We start from the raw sequence: 20,093 nt of genomic DNA on the forward strand, positions 1-20,093 counted from the left end.
ATCCGAATGTGACGAATGCCATTCTGCTGCATGAACTCACTGAACAGCTCACTGGTGAACGTCGGGTCATTATCAGTGACCAGAGTGTAAGGCAACCCGTGAACTGCAAACACTTGCCTGAATTTGTCTCTGGTTGAGGGGCTGTGATGTTGCTCATGACATGAGCTTCGATCCATTTGGAATGCGCATCTACCTTTACAAGAAATATTGGGGCCAGCAAAGTCCAAATGCAGCCTAGATCAGGGGTAGACTGGCCACTCTGATAGGTGCAAAGGAGCTGGTGGTGGCATGTTCTGATTGGTCTGACATTGCGTGCATGATTTTACCTTGTTCTCCAGATCCTGATCCATTCTTGGCTACCAGACGTAGGATCTTGCAAGGCTTTTCATTTGATACACCCCTGGGTGAGTCTCATGAATTTCCTCCACAATCTGTGAATGGCCAGGGGGAGGCATGATGACCCTCGCCCCCCAGAAAATGCAACCATCCTGCAGACTCAGTTCCGTCTTGTGTTTGGCATAGGCCTCAGTTCCTCTCCTTCCACAACTCTGGGCCAACCTTGTAAAAGAAAAGTCTTGACTTAAGACAGGACTGGGTCCCTCTCTGTCCATTGCTTGATCTGAGTTGTGTTTACTGGTGTCTCTGACAACCTCTCCAATTAAAACCCAGTCTCTGTAGGCATATATGTAGTAACAGGCGTCTCAGGTAAAGGGAGTCGACTCAGCGCATCGGCATTTGCATTATCCCCACCCGCTCTGTACACGATAATATACTGGTAGACTGACAATGTGACAGCCCAATGCTGTATCCTGGCTGAGGCTAGCGGTAGGATGCATCAGGTCTGCCTAAAAAGGCTCATCAGTGCTTTATGGTCCGTATAAATTGTAAATGCACGTCTATAGAGGTACTGATGAAAACATTTGACTGCAAAAACAATGACCAGACCTTCTTTGTCTAGCTGTGAATATCCCTTCTCAACAGCCGTCAGGGTAAGTGAAGCAAAACCAATAGGCTTCTCTGAACATGGGAGAGAACTGCCCTGACTCCATAGGGCGAAGCGTCACATGAAAGGGTGATCTCCTTGACTGGGTCATAGTGAACAAGCAGCTTTGCTGAGTGGAGGAGTTCTTCCACTTTGAAAGCTTCCTCCTGCTCTTCACCCCACTGCCACTTAGTATCATTGTGAAGCAGCTTATACAATGGGGCCAAAACCTTCGAGAGGTCTGGAAGAAACTTGCCATAATAATTTACCATGCCCAAAAATGATCTGAGTTCAGTGATGCTCTTGGGGCTTGGGGCTTGGGGCCTCCTTGATAGCTCTCAACTTTGTCCTCCACTGGGCAAATCCCCTCAGCTGTAATCTTGTGTCCCAGGTAGGTCACACTCAGAGCCAGGAACACCCTTTTTCCGCGTTTCAATCACAGCCCTGCGTCTGAGAGCCTCTTCAGCACCTATTCTAAGTTAGCCAGATGTTCCCCCTCTGTGGCTTCTGTGATCAAAATATCATCAAGATACACTGCTACATGTGGAATCCCCTGCAGCAAAGAGTCCATTGTCCTTTGGACAACGGTGGGGCTAGATGCCACTCCAAACACCAGGTGATTGTATCTGAATAATTAGCAGCCATGCCTTGGGCAATCTCTAGGGATTTCTTGAAAGTCAACGGTGGGGTTTCCCCCAACAAACGGCGTTGTACGGCGTCATTATTAATGCCACATACTGATCTATCATGGACCATGTCATCCAACACGGCTCTGAAATTGCAAATGCTCCGACAGCTGCCGAAGCTCGGCCACAAAACCGCCCACAGACTGACCTGGCTTCCGGACATGGCTGTGAACTTGAATCGTTGGACTATCACCGAAGGTTTCGGATTATGGTGGTCCCTCACAAGCTTGACCAGTTCGTCATATGGAATTTCTCCCGGTTTCCGTGGCATGACTAAATTCCTTATCAACTTGTAAGTCTTTGCGCCACACACACCTCGTCACTAAAAATATGTGGTAACTTCTACTTTACAAATGACCACGTGACAATTTTATGGCCAAAGAACATCTTTATCTGGGACGGCAAATGATATTTACAATAGAGAGGCTTTCAGGTACCTCGTGCGGCATGGGTGGATGAACTGTATACAATGCATAACGGGAGTAAAAACCCCCCAAACCCGGATCCCGCCTCTTGTTACCAACAGCTTCCTGATTAGTACTAACTTATTTTTAATAATACCCACATTACAACAATCATGATGGTGGGAAGGCCATGATTGCTCACGTCATGCGACACGGCGCATTACAACCCTTCAAATGAATCTGTCTCTACAACCACACCCACAGTGGGTCCCAGGCACTTAACATTCTTTGTGTCAAAAATTTATCTCTGACAACCCCCTATACTTTCCTTCAATCACACTAAAAGTGAGTCTTATACTTGCTGTTACCACTGTGGAAAAGGTGCCGGGTATCCCATCTAGCAATATTTCTTGTTATCGTCAAAGTTGAAAGTGAATTTTATTGTCAGAGTACATACAGGTCAGCACATACAACCCTGAGTTTCATTTTCCTGCGGGCATACTCAGCAAATCTACAGAATAGTAACTATTGGGCTGAATGGCCTAAATCCACTCCTATGTCTTATGGTCTTGGGATAGGTTCAAAAGGGATGTGAGGGGTAAGTTTTTTACTCAGAGAGTGGTGGATGCCTGGTATGGTGGTAGAGGCAAATACATTAGAGGCTTTTAAGAGACGTTTTGAGAGGCACATGGATGTGAGGAAGATGGGTGGATATGAACATAGTGTAGGTAGGAGGGATTCATTTTGGAGTTTGTTTTAAATTACCTTTTAGCTGGTTGTGCACAAATGCGGGCCGAGTGGCCTGTTTCTGTGCTGTAGTGGCTGTATTCTATGCTCTACGTTTAATCAGAGGGACAGAAAGAGATGGAGAGAGAGTGAGCCAGAAAGAGTGAGAGAATGAGAGAGGGAAAGAGAGAGACATAAAGAGGGAGATGAAGAGACAGAAAGAAAGAGATATACATAAAGAGAGAGGGCCAAAAAGAGAGAGTGAGAAAGACATAAAATGTGAAGTGGAGAAAGTCAGTGAGACATAGAGAGAGAGAGAGAGAGAGAGAGAGAGAGAGAGAGAGAGAGAGGAAGAAAAGGTAAAGGGAGGGAGAGACAGAGAGACCAACAGCTAGGAAGAGAGAAACAGAAAGAGAGAAAGAGAAAGAAATGTTAGATGGACAGAGACAGAGAGCCAATAAAAGAGTGAGGTACACAAAAAGAGAGAGATAGTAGAATAGAAATAGAGAGGCAAAGGGAAAGAGAGAGAGAAAGGGAGAGTGACAGAAACATAGAGAGGCTGAAAGAAAGAAAGAGAGAGAAAAACTGAAGGGAAATGGGAGTCAGCCAGAAAGTGTCAGTGAGAAAGTGAGTGAGAGAGGGAGAGAAGAGAGAGGGAGGGAGAGAGGGAGAGAATCAGAGAGAGCAAACTCGAAAGAAGGAGAGGGTGACAGAAAGGGACAGAAAGAGAGAGGAAGAGACAGAAAGTGACAGACAAAAAGAATGAGAGAGGGAAAAACAGTAAGAAAGAAAGAGCAAGCGATAGAAAGAAAGTCAAGAGGTCGAAGGAGAGTTAGAAAGAGCTAGAAGGAATAAAGGCATTTTTTCTAAACAGGGGATGTGTTTGTAAATCTGAGGTGCAAAGGGATTTGGGAGTTCTCACGCAGAATTCCCTAAAGGTGAACTTGCAGATTGAGTCTGTAGTAAGGAAGGCAAATGCGATGTTAGCATTTCAGAAGATGACTTCTTCAGAAGTTTTCTGATGACTCTGCCATAGTTGGATGCATCAGCAAGGGAGATGAGGCTGAGTACAGGGCTACGGTGGGAAACTTTGTCACATGGTGCGAGCAGAATCATCTGCAGCTTAATGTGAAAAAGACTAAGGAGCTGGTGGTGGACCTGAGGAGGGTTAAGGCACTGGCAACCCCTGTTTCCATCCAAGGGGTCAGTGTGGACATGGTGGAGGATTACAAATACCTGGGGATAAGAATTGACAATAAACTGGACTGGTCAATGAATACTGAGGCTGTCTACAAGAATGGGTCAGAGCCGTCTCTATTTCCTGAGGAGACTCAGGTCCTTTAACATCTGCCGGATGACACTGAGGATGTTCTACGAGTCTGTGGTGGCCAGTGCTATCATGTTTGCTGTTGTGTGCTGGGGCAGCAGGCTGAGGGTAGCTGACAACAACAGAATCAACAAATTCATTCGTAAGGTCAGTGATGTTGTGGGGGTGGAACTGGACTCTATGACAGTGGTGTCTGAAAAAAGGATGCTGTCCAAGTTGCATGCCATCTTGGACAATGTCTCCCATCCACTCCATAATGTACTGGTTAGGCAGGCACAGGAGTACATTCAGCCAGAGACTCATTCCACTGAGATGTAACACTGAGTGGCATAGGAAGTTATTCCTGCCTGTGGCCATCAAACTTTACAACTCCTCCCTTGGAGTGTCAGACACCCTGAGCCAATAGGCTGGTACTGGACTTATTTCCACTTGGGATGATTAACTTATTATTATTTAATTATTTATAGTTTTATATTGCTATATTTCTTCACTATTCTTGCTGCGGCTGTAATGAAACCCAATTTCCCTCAGGATCAATAAAGTATGTCTGTCTGTCATTTCGAGAGAACGAGAATATAAAAGCAGGATGTAGTGCTGAGCCTTTATAAGACATTGGTCAGATCATACTTGGAGTATTGTGAGCATTTTTTGGGCTCCTTATTTGAGAAAATGCATTGCAAAGAGTCCGAAGGAGGTTGTTGAGAATGTTTCTGGGAATGAAAGGGTTAATGTATGAGGAACGTTTGTTGCCTCTGGGTTTGTACTTGCTGGAGTTTAGAATAATGAGAGGAGATCTCATTGAAACCTATTGAATATTGAAAGGCTTAGACAGAGTGGATGTGGAGAAGATGTTTTCTCCAGTGGGAGAGTCTAGAATCAGAGGGCACAGCAGCAGAATTGATGGACATCTCTTTACAACAGTGATAAGGAGGAAACACGAGGAAATCTGCAGATGCTGGAAATTCAAACAACACCCACAAAATGCTGGTGGAACACAGCAGGCCAGGCAGCATCTATAGGAAGAAGCACTGTTGACGTTTCGGGCCGAGACCCTCCTCTACTGTCAAGATGAAGCCACACTCTGGTTGGAGGAACAACACCTTATATACCGGCTGGGTAGCCTCCAACCTGATGGCATGAATATTGACTTCTCTAACTTCTGTTAATGCCCCTCCTCCCCTTCTTACCCCATCCCTGACATATTTAGTTGTTTCTTTTTTTCTCTCTCTCTGTCCATCACTCTGCCTGTTCTCCATCTCCCTCTGATGCTCCCCTCCTCCTTTCTTTCTCCCTAGGCCTCCCGTCCCATGATCCTTTCCCTTCGCCAGCTCTGTATCACTTTTGCCAATCACCTTTCCAGCTCTTAAATTCATCCCACCCCTTCCGGTCTTCTCCTATCCTCCTACTTTCAAATCTCTTAGTATCTTTCCTTTCAGTTAGTCCTGATGAAGGGTCTAGGCCCGAAACATCGACAGTGCTTCTCCCTATAGATGCTGCCTGGCCTGCTGTGTTCCACCAGCATTACGTGTGTGTTGTTTGCTAATGGCCAGCCCATTGAATCCGCACCACCCAATTACACCCAATTAGCCTACTTACCGGTAAATCTTTGGACTGTGGGAGGAATCTGGAGCACCCAGAGGGACCCACACAGTCATGGCCAGAACTTCTTACAGACGGCAGCGGGAATTGAACCTTCTCTGGTAGAGCAAACTGCTGTGCTAACCACTACGCTACTGTACTGCACTGGTATCAGAATACCTTCCAATAACTTGTGCACTGCTGATGTAACACTTACAACTTTGTGTCTTATTCTCACAACCTTTCTTAATCAGTGAATCACCATTATCTATCCTCTACGCCTCTGGTATCTCACCCCTAACTAATGATGCCTTAAAAACCTCTTCTAAGTCCTCCGTAATTTCTGCACTTGCCTCCCACATGGTCCGAGGGAAACCTGGCCAGGTCCTGGAGATTTATCCACCCTCATTTACCTCAAAACAATAAGCACCTCCTCCTCTGTATCCTATATGTGGTCCATGACCCCACTAGTGTTTTGTTTCAGTTCTATAAACTCTGTGTCCACCTGTTGAGTAAATACAGATGCAAAAATCCATTTAAAATCTCCCCTCAGTCTTTATTTTGTCCTTCCATGTTGTGGTTCCATCTGTTTCTCCCTCTGGTCATTGGGCAGCCTGAGGGCTTTTTCCCCGGCGGACGGGAGTAGCCGAACTGGAGGCAACTCCATCTCACTCGGAAAGGGACCTGCCATTCAAGCATGTCACCACTGAGTGGCAGTGTTGCCTGCAAAATGAAATGGCTTGTCATTGTGGCAAAACTCCACAGGGTGCAAATGAAAAAGCTGGAAGAACTCAATGGGTCAGGCAGCATCTGTGGAAGGAATTGGACAGTAGATGTTTTAGGCAGAGACCCTTCATCGGGACGGAAAGATAGGGAGAAGGTAGCTGCAACCAACAGTGGAGGGAAGGAACAGAGCAAGAGTTTGTTGACCAATCATCAACTGGTCTAGGTTTGGCAATTCATGACACAACTCTCAATGAATTGAAGCTCACACTTTATCGTCCCTGCACAAACATTAACGGAACTATGTTGATGATAGGCCAACAACTTAAAACATGGATTCTACTGTTCCCTCGGTACCAAAAGTTACTCAGCCCACTTCTCCAAATTATAACACCAATATAGGGGATCATAGGTTAATGTTGAAAGATGAAAAGTTTAAGGAAAACTTGAGGGGAAACTTCTTCACTCAGAGGGACGTGAGAGTGTGGAACGAGCTGCCAGTGCAAGTGGTGCATGTGAGATTGATTTCAACGTTTAAGGGAGGCTTGGATAGGTACGTGGATGGGAGGGGTATGGAGGGCTCTGGTCCCAGTGTAGGTCGATGGATGATGGCAGTTTAAATGATTTTGGAATGGACAAGATGGGCTGAAGGGCCTGAATCTGTGATGTACTTTTCTATGACCCTATGCCTCTAATTTATTCTGTAATCAGGGCTTAGACACTTAGTCTCTCTGTAGCCACCGTTCTGTTATCAAAATGTAGTTTTTCTGGAGTGTAAAAGCCATACCAAATTCATGCTCAGTCGATGAGCTTTGTCTGGTCTCCTGGTGCACACCAGCTTTTGAATAAATCGCCCGTTATCTCAAACACCAACTCTGTGTGGCCTTTCAGTGTGGTTGTACAGGTGGTGACAGGAATGACAGGCCTGCATAGGAATTGTGACTTGTGTATCGTTATGATCTGTTTGTGACCAGGGAGAGGGAGAGGAACAAGAGAGGGGAAGAGGGAGAGGGCGGAGGGGAGAGGGAGATGGGGAGAGGAAGGGGGAGAGAGAGGGGAGAGGGGGAGGTGAGGGAGAGGGGGATACGGAGAGGGGAAGGGGAGAATGGGAGGGAGGGGGAGAGGGAGGGGAGAGGGAGATGGGGAGAGGGAGGGGGAGAGAGAGGGGAGAGGGGGAGGTGAGGGAGAGGGGAGAGGGGGAGGTGAGGGAGGGGGGGATATGGAGAGGGGGAGGGGAGAATGGGAGGGAGGGGGAGGGAGAGGGAGGGGAGAGGGAGAGAGAGAAGAACAGTGAGTGGAAGATGCGGAGAGGGAGAAGAGAGGGTGTGGGGGAGAGGTGGGCGGAGAGGGAGAGGGGGTGAGAGAGAGGAGGAAAGGGCAGGGACAGGGGGGAGGAGAGGGAGAGAGTGAGGGAGAAGGAAAGGGAGAGAAGAAGGGAGAGAGAGAGAGAGAGGAAAATGTGAACTTGTAAAGGTGGAGATCTGAGGTGAAGAGCAGGAATGGTTGGTGGAAAGTGACCGTCTCCCATCAGAGAGGGATTCTGTTTATCATCTCAGATCGCTTTTAAAGAGTAAATCTCTCCCATTCACAGACCCCTGGTAAAGACGGTGTCTCTCCTGGACGGTCTCTGTGGTGCGTGTCGTGATGCTGATCTCTGTCCCTGCTGGTTCCTGCTTCTCCAATCTCCCGTGTTCCTCCCATCAAACCCCACTGGGGACAATACCCTTCCTCACCTCCCCCTCCCTGTCCCACGTTCCTGTCCTCACCACCCCGGAACTCCACATCCCACATCACCATGGTAACCATTCACACCCAAAGGCTAAATGATGCTCAGTGATGTTTATTGCAAAAATACAAGTTGTACAAAGAAGGCAAGAGACAATCAGACAATCTCTTCTGTCTCCAAAGCATCTCTTTGCAAAGCTCCTCGTGCACAGGGAGGTGTACGATGTTCCTGTGATGATGGTCCTGCTCCGACATGCCACCCGTCCTGGGACACAGGTCAGCCGGAGACTCTCCAGTTGGTCCTCTGTCAGCAACAGGATTATGGGAAATGGAGCCTGCTCTCAGTCACCACCGCACGGGTCTAGCGGATCTGTAAATGACGTTACGCTCAAGCCATTAAGCTGCCTGTGGTTTGGCAAGCCTATTGGGGGACCTTCCCTCCAATACAGGTCTTTGTTGGGGTGAGGGGTTTCTGCTAGGGTGATACAGTGGCAATATGACAGATACAGAGAGGTTGTATCCTCAATGGCCTTCCCATCCTGTACCCTCAAACACCAGTGCCTGAAAGCTTGGTGCAGTCAGGCAAGCCGGGATCCCATTCCCACTGGGAATTCCTAGTGCCCAGAGAATCTGAGGAATTGGTGAGGTGTGAGTGATATGTGGGGTCTCTCTCTCAGAGGCTGAGACAGGTGGGAGTGTGAGATATTGTGACCTGGACTATTAAGGGTGATAGTGCAAAAGTCGGGAGATTGGACTGAAGACAATGTGACCTCGGTAATGGAGGATCATGGGCATGAATGTGCGGAAGGAGTCCTGGAGAGAATTGTTCCTTGGGGCCAGAGGGGGTGAGAGGGGAAAGGTCAGGGCAATGGGACTAATGAGACACCGAGGATGATGGGTACAGGGTCATGGAGAATAGAGGGCAAATATCTGGGAAAAGGGAATGATGAATGGAGGAGAGAGAAAGAGGGGAGGGGTGGTATGATAGCAGCACTGTGGCAATAGGAAGCAGCGTTGGGCCTGGGAGTGAGGTTGGTGAGAGTTCAAAGGTCAGGGGTAGATAACTTTGAGGAGGGTATTCCCTGAGGGAAGGGCGGTGGGGGAGTCAGACGAGTGGAAGGACTTGTTGGTCCACAGGAGCCCGGTGAACTCACGGGCTCCTGGACTCGGGGCATACTGGTGGCAGGTGCGACCCTGCAAGTGGAGGCCACAGATGAAGGACAATTGGTAGGTGACCTTGCCATGCTTAAGGTGGCAGGTGAGATTGCTGACACCAGAGATCAGAGGCACCTGGCAGGTCCCCAGATGTTCCTTCCGCAAGGGATCTTTATCATAGACCTTCACGGTGAGTTTCATGTTGCTGTGGGCAACCACCTCCCCCAGGTCCAGTCTAGCGTTCCAGGTAGGGTTGTTGTTGTTGTCCACCACCCTGGTCTGTTCTTTGATGCTACCATAATAGACCACCACAAAACCATCAGTGCCAGAGAAATAGTCGCCCCAGAGACCGAAGCCTCTCTTTACAGTGACAACCAGGTGCCCCGCACCCTTCTGCTTGGCACAGCACTGACGGTCCACCAAGGAGCTCTCCGGACATTGGCAGGAACAGCGATCGAAGCGGCTTTTCCTCCCAGGAGCGGGGCAGGTGGTTCTGGAGCAGTCCCGTTTCATGGCGTTGGCCAAAATGTACTCTCTGAGGTAGCGCCTCAGATGTTTCCGGCGAATGTTGGTTCTAGGCAGCAGGAAATGGAGGGGGGCCAGCCGGTAGTGTATGATGCCTGGTGAGGCCGTCAGACTGTTCAGCCAGCTGGTGAAGGCCCGAAGACTGGAGGAGAAGAGGATGTCTGTGTGCCCAGTACTATGGCCTCCTGAGACTTCTGTCAGCCTCTCGCTGAAGGCCTGGTGGAAGCTGTGGGCATGGCTATGGGACGAGGCCTGCTTCTTGCAGTAACCTGCTCGAGCTGATGTACGGGCAAATCCTAACACGCTAACACTGGCCTCCACATTGAGGCAGTTCTTCACCTGAGTAGCAGTGAGGCCCTGAGAAACGGCCTTACAGGTGCGGATGGCCGTCACATCCTTGTAGGAACCACCCACCTCCACTGACCGGAAGTAATGTGTCCCGAAAGTCTGCACTATTTGGCGATACTGGTGCCGGGCTCCCGCATAGGAGCTGCTGGTGATTTGTTTGAGCTGGTTGGAGAACTCAGATGCTAGAGGGGGTGGGTTCCTCAGACGGTAACGGTAAAGGCGGCAATGGAACTTCTGGCTGGAAAAGCTGTAGTTGTCTGATTGGGCTTTACGGTTGGCAAAGGACATGGCCTGAGATTTGGAGCCAGCCACTGTTACACCAGATGACACCGAAAAGTTGGATATCCCCAGGCCAAAACTCCAGCTTTTATCCACACTGGAGCTGACCGAACTGCTGAAGTCAGAGGCTGAGTGGAAGAGCCTGCTTTTTACAGCCCGGTGGCATCTATGTTGGGGTCGCCAATCCACCACGGCCAGGGGGAGACGCTGCCATCTACCCCCCATCAGAGTATTCCTGCAGAGCTTGCAGGCCCCGTCTGGACGTCTCCAGCTCTCCACGTCCACCACGTACGCCCCCTTGCGGTCCAACGTTACCACATCAAAACCCTCCCCGGCCAGACTGCTCCCTGGTACTGGGGACGCACGGCGGCATTCTCTGGCACTGCCCGTCTGGCAGATAGCCCCCACACCCCCCAGGAACAGGAGAGCCCAGAGCAACGTTCCCATTTTCCATCCCTTCCCAGCATCCATTGCAATGTTGACAGGTCTTCCCTCGATCAACGGAGGGCGGTCAATCTGTAATGAGAATGGGAGATGGGGTCACCAATGGATGGCATCACACATTCACCCCTCCCCACCATCCGTGCCATCAGAAAGGGACTCTTCCATGACCTACCCCTTCATAGAGGGTCCCTCTGTTGGACCTGAAGGAATTAAAATAAGAAATGTATTTGAACTAGGATGAGTCAAGAACATTGCCTTTGCCCTTCCTATGTAATGGGAGGAATGGTGGCCACCATTTTGTGAATGTCCCACAACTGACATTTTGTGATCTGGTCTTGCTCAGGGATGGTTTTGGTCAAATCAGGTTAAAGAAGACACAATAAAGCCCCACGTGAGACCTTTCTACTGATGGGTCAACCTGTGTAGGATCTCCTTGTAGACTCCCCCAGCTCCTCCACTCTCTTCCTGTTGACTGGAGTGACTCAGATACATCTCTCCCGGACCCTCTACAAAGCCCTCAAACCTCCCTCCTTGTCTGGTGGTCCAAGATTTCAGACCACTTTTCCACCATGTTGGGTGGAACTTTTGACCTGTACCCCCAGATTGCTCTGTCCTGGCTTCTCTTGTCCTTCTATTCTTTTGATTTCCTAATCTCATTCTTCCCACCATTCTTCACATTACTCAGCATTAAACAGTTTTATTTGCCTTGTTTTAGGAAAAACATCATTAAACTGGTAATAATACAGAGAAGAGCCTTAGGACTCACACCACCAGTTCAAGAACAGTTGCTACCCCTCAGCCATCAGGCTCTTGAATAAAAGGGGATAACTTCATTCGACTTCACTTGTCACAACTTTGAAATGTTCCCACAAACAATGATCTCACTTTCAAGGGTTCTTCATCCAAAAGTTTGATTTAATATACAACCTGAAATTCTTACTCTGCACAGACACCCATGAAACAGAAGAAAAACCCCAAAGAATTAATGACAGGGAAATGTTAGAACCCCAAAGCCCCCATTCCCCCTCCCATGCACAGCAGCAGCAAAAGGATCGACCCTCCAGCCTCCCACCTCCTCCCATTTGTTCCAGCAGAGAGGGCCTGCCCTCCATCAACAACCATGCAAGCCCCCAAAGAGACCAAGATCAAGAGCTCATCAAAAACTACAGTCCATCCCATCAGTTCGACATCCCACAGGCTCGCTGTATCTTGCTGCTCCTCTCAAAGGTTCATTTATTATCAAAGCATGTATCCATATACAACTCTGAAATTAGTATTCTCCAGATAGTCACGAAACAAAGAAAGGACATGTAGAAGGAACAAGAGCCTCAGGACTCACACCACCAGCTTTAAGAACAGTTACTACCCCTCAACCATCAGGCTCTTGAACAAAAGGGGATGACTACCCTCACTTGCCTATCCATTGAGATGTTCCCACAACCAATGATCTCACTTCAAGGTCTCTTTAACTCATTATCTCATGTTCTTGTTATTTATTGCTATTTATTTATATTTGCATTTGCACAGTTTGTTGTCTTTTGCACTCTGGTTGATCTTTCATTGATCTTCTTAGAGTTACTATTCTATAGATCTGCTGAGTATATCTACAAGAAAATGAGTCTCAGGATTGTCTATGGTGACATAACTGTACTTTGATAATAAAATTTGGTTTAAATTTGAACTTTGAGAAGATGAATGAGGTGGTTGCCAGGACTGGAGGGCCTGAGTTATAGGGACTGGTTCAGCCAGATAGGACTTTATTCCGGAGGGTTGTATGTATATGGCTGCCAGAGAACGTGGTTCAGGCAGGTACAATAATAGCACTTAAAAGACATTTGGATAAGTATATGGATGTGGGTAGGAAAGGCTGAGAAAGATATGGACTAAATGTAGAATGGGACCATGGACAACTTTGGCCAAAGGACCTGTTTCTGTGCTGATTAACAATGGCTTTATTAACAAAGCACCGGACCAGATCCTGACCCAGGGAACTCCACTGCCCATCGCCCTCCAGTCCGAACTTCAATCTTTTGCCACCGCTTTCCGTTTCCCATTACTAAACCATTTTCCCCTGCACGCTGCTGCCACAGACTCTTTCATTCCATGAACTGCAAATAAGTCTGTTATCAAGTGATCTTAATGGACACTTCATAAATACTTGAGGTCTGATGTGAATTCTCTTGTCAGTGTTTACTGTGGGGATACTCCTGGAAGGCAGTGAGTTCAGGGAAGAGAACAGTGCTGAAACGATATTGATATTAGGAAGGGAGGGGGAGATGTTGGGTGTCTTGAAACATATAAAGGTGAATCAATACCTGGGATCGGACCAAGTGCATCCTAAGAGACTGTAGGAAGCAAGGGAGGAAATTGTATTTTCCTTCGTCCCACTTGAGGGAAGGACAGACTGAAAGGGGCTAATGTTGTGATTTTGTTTGAGAAGGTCTGCAGGGATAGGTGGGTGAGCCTGGCATCAGGGGTTGAGAGACAGGAGTCTACTTCCATTTGGAAAGGCAAGGACTGATTTGGGAAAGTCAGCATGGCTTTGCACAGGTCTCATCAATTAGTCTTAGTGTTTAAAAGAGATGGCCAAGAGAACTGATGATGGCAGAGTGGTGGATGGGTTTACCAAGTCCTGCGCAGTCCCAGTCAAGTCAAATTTATTGTCAGTTAACTATTTACATGTATATAACATACGTAGCCATATAATGTCACAAGGTGGGGGCAAGGGTGCTGGGAGAAGACCCACAAGCAGGACACAAACACGTCTTTCTTAGGTTCAATAAAATAGTGTTTATTACTCGCTACACAGAGAACCGGGAAATCAAGGAGGACAAAGAGGAACACGAACCTCGGACTAGGAGACTAGGGACTGGGACCGCCGCGGACCTTGGACTTGGAGACAGGGAAGTTGGACTGTCGCGAACATTGGACTTGGACACTGGAACTTGGACCGCTGCGAACATTGGACTTGAAGACTGGGAACTGGGACCGCTGCAGACCTTGGACTTGGAGACTGGGACCTTGATTTGCCACAGCCAGAACTTGGACACTCAAACACAGGACAGGAACGTCGAGCCAGGACTCCGCCTTCAACTCAGGCACCGAGCCGGGACTCTTCTTCGAGTGACAGACACGGACACTGGGCATGAACATCGAACCAGGACTCCACCTTCAACTAACCCCTGGCAGTTTGACCTTGACCAGACCCACTCTGGCGAAGGAAGGTGAATTGCCGGCACTCCAATGTGGGCTAGACTACTCTGGCTTGTGGTAGCGATGGCATCTTTCTAATGTTTCCTGACACTCTCGCCCCAAACGGCTAATGCCAGGGGTTTATAAACTGCCGGTTTGGGTCGGGAGTAGGGTACCTTAATGGCTAAGCTCAAGGGACACGTGAAACGGAATTAAAAGGGAACAGGGAGTCAATGGTCCAGATCATAACGCAACCTAACTAAACTTAAAGGGGAACCGATCCGGACCATGACATATAATGTATATAGAAATGAGATGTTTCCTTGAACCAGAAAGTGAAACACAGTAGTACACATAACACGGTAACTTATGAAGGTAAACATAGAAACAGAGAAAATAGGTGCAGGAGTAGGGAATTCAGCCCTTCGAGCCTGCACCGCCATTCAGTATGATCATGGCTGATCATCCAACTCAGAACCCTGTACCTGCTTTCTCTCCATACCCCTGATCCCTTTAGCCACAAGGGCCATATCTAACTTCCTCTTAAATATAGCCAATGAACCGGCCTCAACTGTTTCCTGTGGCAGAGAATTCCACAGATTCACCACTCTCTGTGTGAAGAAGTTTTCCCTCATTTTAGTCCTAAAAGGCTTCCCCTTTATCCTTAAACTGTGACCCCTCGTTCTGGACTTCCCCAACATCGAAAACAATCTTCCTGCATCTAGCCTGTCCAATCCCTTTAGAATTTTGTACGTTTCAATAAGATCCCCCCTCAATCTTCTAAATTTCCGTGAGTACAAGCCTAGTCGATCCAGTCTTTCTTCATATGAAAGTCCTGCCATCCCAGGAATCAATCTGGTGAACCTTCTTTGTACTCCCTCTATGGCAAGAATATCTTTCCTCAGATTAGGGGACCAAAATTGCACACAATACTCTAGGTGCGGTCTCACCAAGGCCTTGTACAACTGCAGTAGAACCTCCCTGCTCCTGTACTCAAATCCTTTTGCTATGAATGCCAACATACCATTTGCCTTTTTCTCCGCCTGCTGTACCTGCATGCTCACTTTCAATGACTGGTGTACAATGACACCCAGGTCTCGTTGCACCTCCCCTGTTCCTAATCAGCCACCGTTCAGATACCTGTTTTCCTGTTCTTGCAACCAAAGTGGATAATCTCACATTTATCCACATTAAATGGCATTTGCCATGAATTTGCCCACTCACCTAACCTATCCAAGTCACCCTGCATCCTCTTAGCATCCTCCTCACAGCTAACACCGCCGCCCAGCTTCGTGTCATCCGCAAACTTGGAGATGCTGCATTTAATTCCCTCGTCTAAATCATTAATATATATTGCAAACAACTGGGGTCCCAGCACTGAGCCTTGCAGTACCCCACTAGTTACTGCCTGCCATTCTGAAAAGGTCCCATTTACTCCCACTCTTTGCTTCCTGTCTGCCAACCAATTCTCGATCCACATCAATACCATACCCCCAATACCGTGTGCTTTAAGTTTGCACACTAATCTCCTGTGTGGGACCTTGCCGAAAGCCTTTTGAAAATCTAAATATACCACATCCACTGGCTCTCCTCTATCCACTCTACTAGTTACATCTTCAAAAAAATTCTATAAGATTCGTCAGACATGATTTTCCTTTCACAAATCCATGCTGACTTTGTCCGATGATTTCACCTCTTTCCAAGTATGCTGTTATCACATCTTTGATAACCATCTCTAGCATTTTCCCCACCACCGATGTCAGACTATCCAGTCTATAATTCCCTGGTTTTTCTCTCCCTCCTTTTTTAAAAAGTGGGGTTACATTAGCCACCCTCCAATCCTCAGGAACTAATCCAGGATCTAAGGAGTTTTGAAAAATTATCACTAATGCATCCACTATTTCTTGGGCTACTTCCTTAAGCACTCTGGGATGCAGACCATCTGGCCCTGGGGATTTATCTGCCTTTAATTTACCTAACACCACTTCCCTACTAACATGTATTTCCCTCAGTTCCTCCATCTCACTAGACCCTCGGTCCCTTACTATTTCCGGAAGATTATTTATGTCCTCCTTAATGAAGACAGAACCAAAGTAGTTATTCAATTGGTCTGCCATGTCTTTGTTCCCTATGATCAATTCACCTGTTTCTGACTGTAAAGGATCTACATTTGTCTTGACCAATCTTTTTCTTTTCACTTATCTATAAAAGCTTTTACTGTCAGTTTTTGTGTTCCCTGCCAGCTTTCTCTCATAATCTTCTTCCCCTTTCCTAATTAAGCCCTTTGTCCTCCTCTGCTGGTCTCTGAATTTCTCCCTGTCCTCAGGTGTGCCTCAGGTGAACTACAATTGCTGTAGTTCATCCATGCGATCTTTAAATGCTTGCCATTGCATATCCACCATCAACCCTTTAAGTATCATTTGCCAGTCTATCTTAGCTAATTCACATCTCATACCTTCAAAGTTACTCTTCTTTAAGTTCAGAACCTTTGTTTCTGAATTAACTATGTCACTCTCCATCTTAATGAAGAATTCCACCATAAGAATTTATTCCACCAATAAAATCTACAGATGAATCACACATAATAACAAGCTGAAGTGCATTAATATCAAATATTGTAAGGTGTGAAACAGATTAACCAGTGACACTTCGAATACAATGCAACAGTTGTATTCTGTTCAGAATTCAGGAGTTCAGAAGCCTAATGGCCTGGGAGAAGAAACTGTTTCCCATCCCGACCGTTCTTGTCTTTATGAATCGGAGTCTCCTGCCTGATGGTAGAAAGTCAAAGAGGATGCTGGATGGATGGGTGGGATCGTTGATAATACTAAGTGCCCGGCGTACACAGCTCTCCTGATAAATGTCCCCGTTGAGTGTTCGGGAGACCTCTATGATCCTCCCGGCCGTTCTCATAGCCCTTTGTAGGTCCGATGCTCTGCTGTTCCCATACCAGATGGAGAGGCAGCTTGTCAGGATGGTGCTCCTGTAAAATTCAGTTAAGATGGGGAGATGGAGGGGAGAGGGAGCCTTTCTTGCCTCAGTTTTCTTAGGAAGTGGAGGTGCTGGAGAGCCTTCTTGTTCAGGGAGGTGATATGAAGGAACCAGGTGAGGTCACCTGTGATGTGAACTCCCAGGAACTTAGTGCACTTAACTCTGTCTGCAGAGGAACCACATATTCGCGGAGGGCAATGGTTCATTGTATGCTTGGGAAGGTGTGATCACATGGGAACTAGGGTGAACGAGCTACTTGGATCTAAAATGGGAGATGGAAGGATCAGAGGCCTGTGGTCAGTGGTGTGCTCCGGGGGTCAGGAGTCAGTGTTGCTTGTCATTTGTACAATCAGCTTGGATGAGAATGGAGGTACATGATTAATAAATTAGTGGATGACACAAAAATGGGTGGTGTGGTGGGCAGTAAAGAAGGTTGGTCTAAGGTTATAACAGGATGGAGCAAAGATGTAATGGCTCTACTGGTGTGTCCTTATTTCAGACTGTCTGTCAAAGGAATGGCAGATGAAATTTAAGTCAGACAAGTTCGAAGTGAATTTAGAGTTAAATCACGGCAGGACAGAACAAGTGGTCGAGGCAGCTACAATTACGATGTTTAGGAGGCATTTAGACCGTGATGGATAGATAGCGTTTACAGGGATATGGGAGCTAACGCAAGCAAACAGGATCAGCTCAACAAGGGAGATCGGTTGGTTTGGATGAGTTGTGTGGAAGGCCTTGTTCCAGTGTGGGACATCTCTGTGAATGCACAATTGCCTAACGGCAGTTCTCTCACTGACCCCATCACACAGAGGAAATGGTAAAGGCTGAAGGACGGATTGGAATGCAAATAATGAGGAAGGGAGAGGGAGAGAGAGGGAGGAGGATAGGGAGAGTGAGGGTGGGAGAGATAGAATGAGAGGGATAAGAGGGAAGGAGAGGTTGGGAACGAGAGAGAAAGACATACAGAAATGAAAAGAGGGGGAGAAAATAAGATGGGGTGATAGTGCCAATGAGAGAGAATAGTTGAGAAGGGGGGAGAGTGAAAAGAAGAAAGATGAAAAACAGCACTGGAGAGATGGAGAGAGAGTACGAGATTGAGAAAGAAATGAATGCAAGGGTTGTGTCTGGGAGACAGAGAAAGGAAGTCAGAGAGTGCGAGCAATGGGGAGAGAGAGAGAATAACAGAGAGAGAGAATGTATAATCAGATAGAGATGGACAAAGGGAGAATATGAGTGAAAGGTGCAGAGGGAGAGAGAAGGGAGGTATTGGTAGTGGGAGAGAGGGAGGGATACTTTGGTAGTGAGGGAAAGGGAGGCAGAGAGAGAAAGGGGGAAGCAGAGAATGAGAGAAAGGGAGAGTGAGGGAGAGAATGGAAAACATATTGATCACAAGAGAGGGAGAGTTGGGTGGGAGTCAGTGAGGCAATAGAAATTTCTAGAACCTCACTCACCGGATGCCAGAATTTATAGGATGGACTCTGGGCAGAGTTGAGGAAGATGTTGGAGGGAATTTATCAGAGAGTGGAGAGAGAGGTTGAGAGATGGAGAGAAGGGGAGAGAGGTTGAGAGATGGAGAGAAGGGGAGAGAGAGGTTGAGAGATGGAGAGAAGGGGAGAGAGAGGTTGAGGGAGAGAAGGGGAGAGAGGTTGAGAGATGGAGAAAAGGGGAGAGAGGTTGAGAGATGGAGAGACGGGGAGAGAGAGGTTGAGAGATTGAGAGAAGGGGAGAGAGAGGTTGAGAGATGGAGAGAAGGGGAGAGAGATGTTGAGAGATGGAGAGAAAGGAAGAAAGAGGATTGGACCACACAAGAAGGGGTAGCATCGCCAAATAGACACCCTTCTACCCCTGAGACAGAGAAGTGAGCCTACCTGTCACTATTCTTCCAGGAACTTTGAGCTTCTCCCAGATCTGCTCCAGCAGGGGCCTGTCTTCGCGCCTCCCACTGCCCCTTTGTGGCTGAGGTCTGTCTCAGCCCTGACTCCAGGTTCTGAGCTACTGAGAGAGTCACGGACCATATTAAGGTTCAGAACATGTCGTCAGGAGGGGAGGGGCTGTCCTGAGGAACTCACACTCGTGGGCTGCCTCAGTTATGGAAACGAGAAGTAACAATGGGAGGCTTCAAGATGAGGCCTGCCCTTATGGAGACTCTTCCCTCCCTTCTACTGTGGATAGGAAAGGGTTTGGAGGGGAGGGAAACAGATTATGGGGGAGGTGAGATGAGGGAGTTTGTCGGATCAGAGTTGTTGGTTACAAACAGCCATTTTATCAAATGGATGGAATATGGGGTGGAAGAGATGGAAAGATAGATAGAGATAGTGAGAGAGAGGGAGGGAGAGTGATGGATAGACAAAGAAATGAAGAAGATTGAAAGAGCTCGAGAAAGAGAAGAAGAGACAAGGGAGAATGAAACAGTCAGAGAGGGAGGAGGGAGAGAAATAGAGAGAGAGAGAGATCACACAATGAGGGGGAGGGAGGAGTGTCTAGATGTTGAGGGGCAGTCAATGAGGGAGGAGGGAGAGAGAGACAGAGATCACATATGTGAGGGGGAGTGAGGAGTATCTGGATGTTGAGTAGGAGGGAGGGGGTGAAGATCGGAGGGTGGCACAAGGAATGGATTGTGTTGGTGGTAAGTTGAGGAGTGGAGGGTGGTGGATGGAGAGGGAGGGGAGGGATAATGGACAGATTGCCTACACATCTGGGCCCAATACAGAGACCGATATTCGCCTGGATTCTAAGAGGGGAACGGTGCCTTAGTTTCTCACCAGACACCCATCACTCCATGAACTGCAAAAATCTTGAATGCTACGTCTCTACCTGGTGACAAACCTCTCTGACCTTCTCCTCCATCGTGTCACAAATCCAGAAACAGCTTGTGTACGTGAGACACAAAAACCTGGGTTCAGAGAATTATCACCATCAAAAACCAACAGTGACACTCTCCCACTGAGAATCTCACACCCTGACTCACACCATCCTGGGGGACCGTGGCCACTAAACCAGCTGAGCAT

General features: G+C 47.7%; 1 pseudogene; it reads right to left on the reverse strand.

Annotated features, from left to right (window-relative positions):
• Nucleotides 1-8,280: 8,280 nt before the first annotated feature.
• On the reverse strand, nt 8,281-19,064 carry LOC140718992 (perforin-1 pseudogene; annotated as a pseudogene).
• Nucleotides 19,065-20,093: the final 1,029 nt, after the last annotated feature.

Source organism: Hemitrygon akajei, chromosome 31 (assembly GCF_048418815.1).
Source record: "Hemitrygon akajei chromosome 31, sHemAka1.3, whole genome shotgun sequence".
NCBI lineage: Eukaryota > Metazoa > Chordata > Chondrichthyes > Myliobatiformes > Dasyatidae > Hemitrygon > Hemitrygon akajei.